Raw genomic sequence first — 7,938 nt, 5'->3', positions numbered from 1 at the left:
TGGTAAAACTCCAAGAAAAAGAAAGAAATAATTATTATGAATCATCCTCTTTGGAGGAGGGATGATGTGATCAGGGAGAGGCACACAGGAAACGGATGGGTTTCTAGGATGCTAGAACAATCTTGTTTCTTCACCTGGGTGGTGGTGGGTAGCTCAGATTTTTATTTGATAATTATTTGTTGAGCTGTACTTTTTTGTGTTTAATGAACTTTTCTGTATGTATGTTATGTTTCACAATGAAAGTGGCAAAAAAAAAGAGAATAGTGATATTTACAGTTCCATTTGAAGCTTTTCGTGTGTGTGTTGCAGCAGTGTAAACCCTTTCTCCATTCTCTGAAATCTTCCCTCGAGTCTACCACTTCAATATTCAAGGGACAGAAGGTCCTAAGCTGCATCCAGATTACAATGGCACTTAATCAGACAGTACTGTACTTATCTGTCTCAGACACTAGTCTGTACCCTTCCTGGTGAGAGATGAGACTGCTGAGCATAGTAACTATAGCAAACAAAAGCTTAGTGATTGAATGTATACAAATTGTGGTGAAAGCTGTGGATACAGCCTGGCTGTATAGAATTACTTCCTTATCTATCATAGGCCCCACACGCTAATACAGAGCCTTAAAATTGTTGGTGTTTTATGGTTTACAAAGTTCTTTCATATAAATTATATGATTACATAAAGTTATATCGTAAGAGAGGCTGAAACTGGTATTAGTTTCCCCACAGCAGGGATGAGAAAACAGTCTTTGCCAAAGATATACTAGAAGATAGAGTCAGGACTAGAACACAGAAAGCCAGGGTCTTTCCATTGTAGTCTGCAGATGTCTTCCTCACTTGTTTTCTGTGATTCAGGGGAGACATCTCTTGGGAAATGCTTTAAAATCCATTGGATATTGGACTCAGAGCTGGTCATAAGGAAGGAAGAGGGAGGCACACACCCAAACATCTTTACCCTCAATTTAGTCTTTCCTCTGCATTTTAAAATTTGGTTGACTTCCTTCCATGTGAGCCACATTTCAGAAAACTTCCACAGAAATTAGATAGGGTCAAGGAGACTAAATTAGAGCTCTTCAGTCAAAGCTGTGTAACCCACATCTGCAGGAAAAGGACTTCCAGCTCATTTGGACTGAAGTGTGCTTCCTCTACTCTCTGAGTTGTATGCAACATTTTTTAATTCAATGGTTGGTTAAAACCACTTTTTTGTTTCATGTGTCCTTATCTTCTTTGTTTTCCAAATACCTTCATTGCTCTCAATTTGTTTTCAGATTCTGATACCAGGTATCAATGTGTTACCCTGGGATGATCAAAGGGATAGCATAGTATCTGTTTATCTAAACTCCACCTCACATATCTAGCAATCTTCATAATAAACACTGCTGCTCTGGAACTATACTTTGGCACCAATCATGTTTCTACAACCTCACGGTCCTTCAGACCTACATAATTCATTATTGTGCCATAGCTTCTGAAGTTCTATTACTTCCTGACAGCTGCAACCTCTGACTCAGTGAGAAACACAAAAGTTCTTTCTTTGGCTACTTAATTTTCAATTCTGACGAATGGGTTACCAGTGAGATAATAAGCCTGTTACAGTAAGAAAATAATTTTCACTCTAGGCCACTGACACTTGCACAAACTTGGCATTGATATTAGTGTTTCCTCCAATTATTGTAGCTTAAAAATTATTTTTTCTTGAGATCAGGTTTTGGTTTTGACTAAAACTATTTCCACTCATAGAGCTAAAGGCAATCATATTAATCTGTCAGTTTATCTATTCCATTCCTTCTGAGGGACTGAAGAAGCTTATGAAACAGAAGGAGGGAGGCAAGAAGGGTCCTGAGAAACATTTATCAGATGCACGGGTTGTGGGGTAAGGAAAGCTTGCAAAGAGTAACACAGTTAAGTTAAATATGGAGCAACCTAAAGAGTAAAAGGACATTGGAGGATGAAAAACAAAATATAAAAGGAGAAAATAACTTCCCGGCTTAGGAAAAAAAATTCACAAACTCAAGAGCAGTGCCTACATTCTGTGGGATTTTCTAAAAAGAGAGAAGAAAAGTCAAATCAGCTGACGTCATCAGAAAGCAGCAGGTGGCAATCTAGTGCTACTTAATACCATCATTAGTTCACCCTTTCCCCTGCACTGTTAGTTTTCTCTCGCTGAGATTTGTTAAAATTTGTATTTTGTTATATCTTATTTGCCTACTGGGCATTTTCTCATTAAACTGCTTTGTTTGAAGAGCTCATATAAAATGTTAGAAATAGTTATTACCTGTTAAGATAAAACTTACTATGAAAGACAGAATAGTTAGTTAGTAATTAAGACCCTAGATTCTGGGGACTTCCAATGCCAACTCTACCACCTACTAGCTGTGTGACTTTGGGCAAATTACTTAACAATTATGTGCCTCTGTTTACACTTTATAAAATGTGAATAATAAGAGTATCTTCCTACTATGATGAACATGAGGATTATTGAATAAACACATCAAAAACATTCAGAATAGTGCCTGGCACATAGTGCTATATATGTGTCAGCTATTATTTGGGAGCACATACAGCTTTCCCCCTTGAACTCCCTAGGCATCCATCTCTCTAGGATGGTTCTGGCAGTAGTTCTACCTTCAATAAGAAGATACTTAATTCTTAAGGGAACAGAAGTTTCCCTTTAAAATTCTTTCTTTAAAATGTTCATATTCTGAATAAACCTCAAATATAGCATAGTGGTTAACTCTGAGGGGAGTCTGAGGGTAATGACATAAGGAAGGAAGATACAAGTTGATTTAGGCATTCATTTAAAATATTTATTAAGCACCTACTACACACTAGGCACCATTCTAGGTCCTAGGGTTACAGCAGTGAACAAAAGAATTGTGTGAATGTTCTTGTTCTTTAATCTGCTTGTGAGTGTTCATTTTGTTATTATGCTGTAGAACTGACTTATATGTTACGTGTATTCCTTTGTATGGTTATATCAGCACATAAATAAAAGAAAAATTAAAAGAAAAAATGTTCATATTCTGTTTCTCAATTTATAAAATTCTGCTGTTTCAAAATGAGACATGTTATTGTAAATCAAAAAGAATAATGCATTAGTCTATCTCAGGATAACCTCATATTCATTAACCTGTGTGCCTAATTTTTTTAAGCTGACAGAACAAAACTGTCCAAGCAACAGAGATTCATCCTTACTGGAATAGACACATATTCTGAATGTGGATTTGCCTTCCATGCTCGTAATGCTTCTGCCAGCACTGTCACCCATGGACTCGTAGAGTGCCTTATCCACCATCACGGCATTCCACATAGCATTGTGTCTGATCAAAGAACTCATTTCACAGCAAAGAAAGTGAAGCACTGGGATCATAACCATGGAATTAAATGGTCTTACCATATACCCCATCACCCAGAAGTAAGTGGCATAACTGAAAGGTGAAATGGCTTACTAAAATCTCAGTTACAGTGTCAGTTGGGAGACAACACCCTGAAAGGAAGGGGTTTTGTTTTATAGGATGCAGTATATGCTTTGAATCAGAGAACAACATATAGTGCTGTCTCCTTCATAGACAGAATAGTCCAGGAATCAAAGGTGGAAGTGGGAGTGGATCCTCTCACTATTACACCTGATAACCCACTTGCAGAAATTTGCTTCCTATCCTGGCAACTTTTATCTCTACTAGTTTGGAGATCTTTGTCCCCAAATGGGGAATGCTTCCACCAGGGGACATGACAATGGTTCCTCCCTTAATTGGAAGATGAGACTGCCACCTGGATATTCTGGTCTCCATATACTACTGAACAAACAGGCAAAAAAAAAAAAAAGGGAGTGAGGGTGTTAATCTATTGGAGTGATCGATCCTGATTACCAAAGGAAAATTTGGTTGCTACACGATGGTGGCAAAGAAGACTGTGCCTGGAACACAGGAGATTCTCATGGGTGCCTCTTAGTTCTTCCACGCCCAATAGTAAAGGTTAATGGAAAACTACATAGGAACAACAATAAAAAAGGCAGAATAATGAGGACTCAAACTCTTTGGGAATGAAGGTTTCGGTCATTCCACTAGATAAAGAGCCCAGAGTAACTGAAGTTCTGGCTGAGGGCAAGAAAAATATGGAATGAGTAGTTGAAGAAGAAAGCCATAGGTATCAATTAGAACCTTATGATCAATTACAGAAGTAAAGTAGGTTTGCATATTTTTCCTTTGCCTGTTATATTCATACGTTTATTTTAATACACTACCCATCTTCTTCTCTCTTTTTCCCATTTTTATTTTATATACAAGTTGTTGGAAGTTAATTTTACAATTTAGTCCATAGGTGACAGAATGGGACTGTGACTGAGTTTGAGGAGTAATTAATATAGCCAGCAATAGAAACAATGACTGCTGGGACTCTGTGTTCCCACATTTTTGGGAAATGGTGAATATTTGCAAGGTGGATAGCTGTTATCTTCTTAGGTAGAAATATAAAACTGCTTTGTCAACGTACAAGAGTTCAAATGTGTGTAGAAAGGTGTATATGGAAGCTGAGTAGCCACAGAGCTGGACTGTGCCAGTTATCAGCTTATTGCCTCTCAGCTCCAAATACATACCTTTTGCCTGATTTGTGAAAATGGATCTGGGCCTTGTAAATATTTTCCTTTGCTAGCTGGCACAATGTTAAACTTTGTCAGAAGAAGATGCTGGAGAGACACTACAGGAGGAAAGGAATTTTCTTCCTGGTTCTGAGTTGTTCCCTTGGCAAGCTCCTGTAGCATGTGCAACGTCTCCAGTGTCCATATCCTGCAGTGCATGGGGGCCAGCAGCTTTGCCAAGAACCCCTTCCTCCTTGTGTGGTTTTGTAGCAGAGTGAGAAATTTCTCCATGAACAGCTTTCCTTGGCACTCAAGAGGGTGATCTCTGGAAAGTGCCCGAGAGTGAATTTCCAGCATCAGTGACTCTTTTGCCATCTAGTGACTCATGGTTGTGCCCTCTTCAATAAGGTCTGGATCTCAGCCCTAGCAGATGGTGGCTCCTTCTTGGACACTCTATCTCAGTCCTAATGGTAGTAGATGCTCTTTATATATGCTGTTCCTACATTCTTTAGGGTTCTCTTTACATCTTACTAGCCAATTCCTTGTTATTCTAATCCCCTGTTATAGTGAATAATTCTTTATATTAAACTTTCTCTATTCAAATTACTTTGTGTTTTCTGTCTCCTGATTGGACCCCAACTGGCATACATACCTACAATGTTAATACTAATACAAAATAACCCTAATACTAAAACCAGATAACAATATTACAAGAAAGAATAACTACAGACCAATATGTCTCATGAACATAAATGCAAAACTCTTCAACAGAATATCTGCAAATCAAATCCAACAATGTATAAAAGTAATTATACATTATGACCAAAAGCGATTTATTCTGAATATGCAAGGATGGTTCAACATCTGAAAATCAATTAATGTAATCCATCACATCAACAGGCTAAAGAAGAAAAATCATATGATGACATCTATAAATACAGAAAAAGGATTTTGCAAAATCCAATACCCGTTCATGATAAAAACTCTCAGCAAACTAGGAATAGAGGAGAACTTCCTCAACTTGACAGAGACCATCTACTAAAAAACTATAGCTAACATCATAGCCCTGGTGGTCTAGTGGTTAAGATTCGGCGCTCTCACTGCCACAGTCTGGGTTCATTTCCTGGCCAGTGAACCACACCACCCATTTGTTGGTTGTCATACTGTGGTGGCTGCGTGTTTCTGTGATGCTGAAAGCTATGCCACCAGTATTTCACATACCAGCAGGGTCACCCACGGTGGACAGATTTCAGCGGAGCTTCCAGACTAAGAAAGTCTAGGAAGAAGGACCTGGCCACCCACCTGTGAAAAAACTGGCCATAAAAACTCCATGAACAGCAGCATAGCATATGGCTGATATAGCACCAGAAGGTGAGAGGATGGCATAAAAAGACCAGGCTGGGTTCCTCTCTGCTGTACACAGACTCGCTAGCAGTCAGAATCAACTTGACAGCACCGACGACAACAAAGCTAACCATCATTCTTAATGGTGAGAAATTGGATGCTTTTTCCCTGAGATCAGGAACAAGGCAAGGATGTCCCCTCTCGCTATTCCTATTCAACATCATACTGAAAGCATTTAGCTAACGCAATAAGACGAGACAAGGAAATAAAAGATACACAGATTGGGAAGGAAGAAACAAAACTGTCTTTGTTTGCAGATGACATGATTGTCTATGCAGAAAATCCCAAAGAATCAACAAAAAATTTCCTGGAATTAATAAGTGATTACAGTAAGGTCACAGGATACAAGGTTAATATACAAAAGTCAATTGCTTTCCTAAATACCAGCAATGAATGTGTGGAATTTGAAATTAAAAATACAATATCATTTATATTCACACCAAAAAATTAAATATTTAGGCATAAATCTAAGAAAATATGTATATGATCTTAATGAGGAAAACTACAAAACTCTGATGAAATAAATCAAAGTAGATCTAAGTAAATAGAGAGATAGTCCATGTTCCTGGACAGTAAGACTCAGTATTGTTAAGATGTCAATTTTCCCCAACTTGACCTATAGGTTCAATGCAATTCCAACCAAACTCCCAGCAAGGTATTTTATAGTTTTCTATGAACTGATTCTCAAGTTTATATGGAAAGGCAAAAGATCCAGAATAACTAACACAATACTGAAGAAGAAGAACAAAGTCAAGACAACTGATACTAACCAAATTTAAGACTTACTATACAGTAATCAAGATAGTGTGATATTGATGAAAGAATAAATTGATAAATGGAACAAAATAGAGAACCCAGACATAGACCCACACAAATATAGTCAACTGATCTTTGACAAAAGAGCAAAGGCAATTCAATGGAGGAAGGATAGTCTTTTCAACAAATGGTGCTAGAATTGGACATCCATATGCAAAAAAATGAACTAGACACACAACTTATACTTTTCACAAAAATTAATTCATCTTAGACCTAAATATAAAACATGAAACTATATAACTTCTATATATATATATAGAATATATAAATGACTATATATAGTTATATAACTATATAACTTCTAGAATATAACGGAAGAAAATCTAGATGACTTTGGGTTTGCTGATGAGTTTTTAGGTATGATACCAAAAGCATGATCCATGAAAGAAAAAATTGACAAGCTGGACTTTACTAAAATTAAAAACTTCTGCTCAGTGTAAGACACTGTTAAAAGAAGGAAGAGACAAGCCACAGAATGGGAGAGAATATTTGCAAAACACATATCTGATAAAGAATTTGTATCTAAAATATACAAAGAACTCAACAATAAGAGAATAAACAATCCAATAAAAAAATGGACAAAGATCTGAACAGACACCTCACCAAAGGAGATATACAGATGACAAATAAGTATATGAAAAAATGTGCAGCATCAGATGTCATTAGGAAATTTCAAATTAAAACAACAATGAAATACCACTATATACCTATTAGAATGGAAAAAAAAATTTTGAAAATACCAAAAGCTGGTGAGGATGAGGAGCAACAAGAACACATTCATTGCTAGTGGAAATGCAAAACATTAAAACAATTTGGGAGATGGGTTGCAGTGTCTGACAAAACTAAACATAATCTTACCATACAATCCAGCAATCACACTCCTAGGTATTTACGCAATTGAGTTGAAAACTTACATCTACACAAAAACCTGCACACAAATGTTTACAGCAGTTTTATTCATAATCACCAAAAACTGGAAGCCACAAAGATGTGCTTCATATATCCATACAATGAAATATTATTCAGCAATAAAAAATGATCTATCAAGTCACAAAAAGACATAGAGGAACCTTAAATTCATATTGCTAAGTGAAAGAAGCCGGTCTGAAAAGTCTACATACTATATGATTCCAAATATATGACAT

The sequence above is a fragment of the Ceratotherium simum genome, chromosome 16 (assembly GCF_057802395.1).
Source record: "Ceratotherium simum simum isolate JZ-2026a chromosome 16, ASM5780239v1, whole genome shotgun sequence".
Classification (NCBI taxonomy): domain Eukaryota; kingdom Metazoa; phylum Chordata; class Mammalia; order Perissodactyla; family Rhinocerotidae; genus Ceratotherium; species Ceratotherium simum.
The sequence above is the reverse complement of the archived record's forward strand: the minus strand, read 5'-3'. Positions refer to the sequence as shown.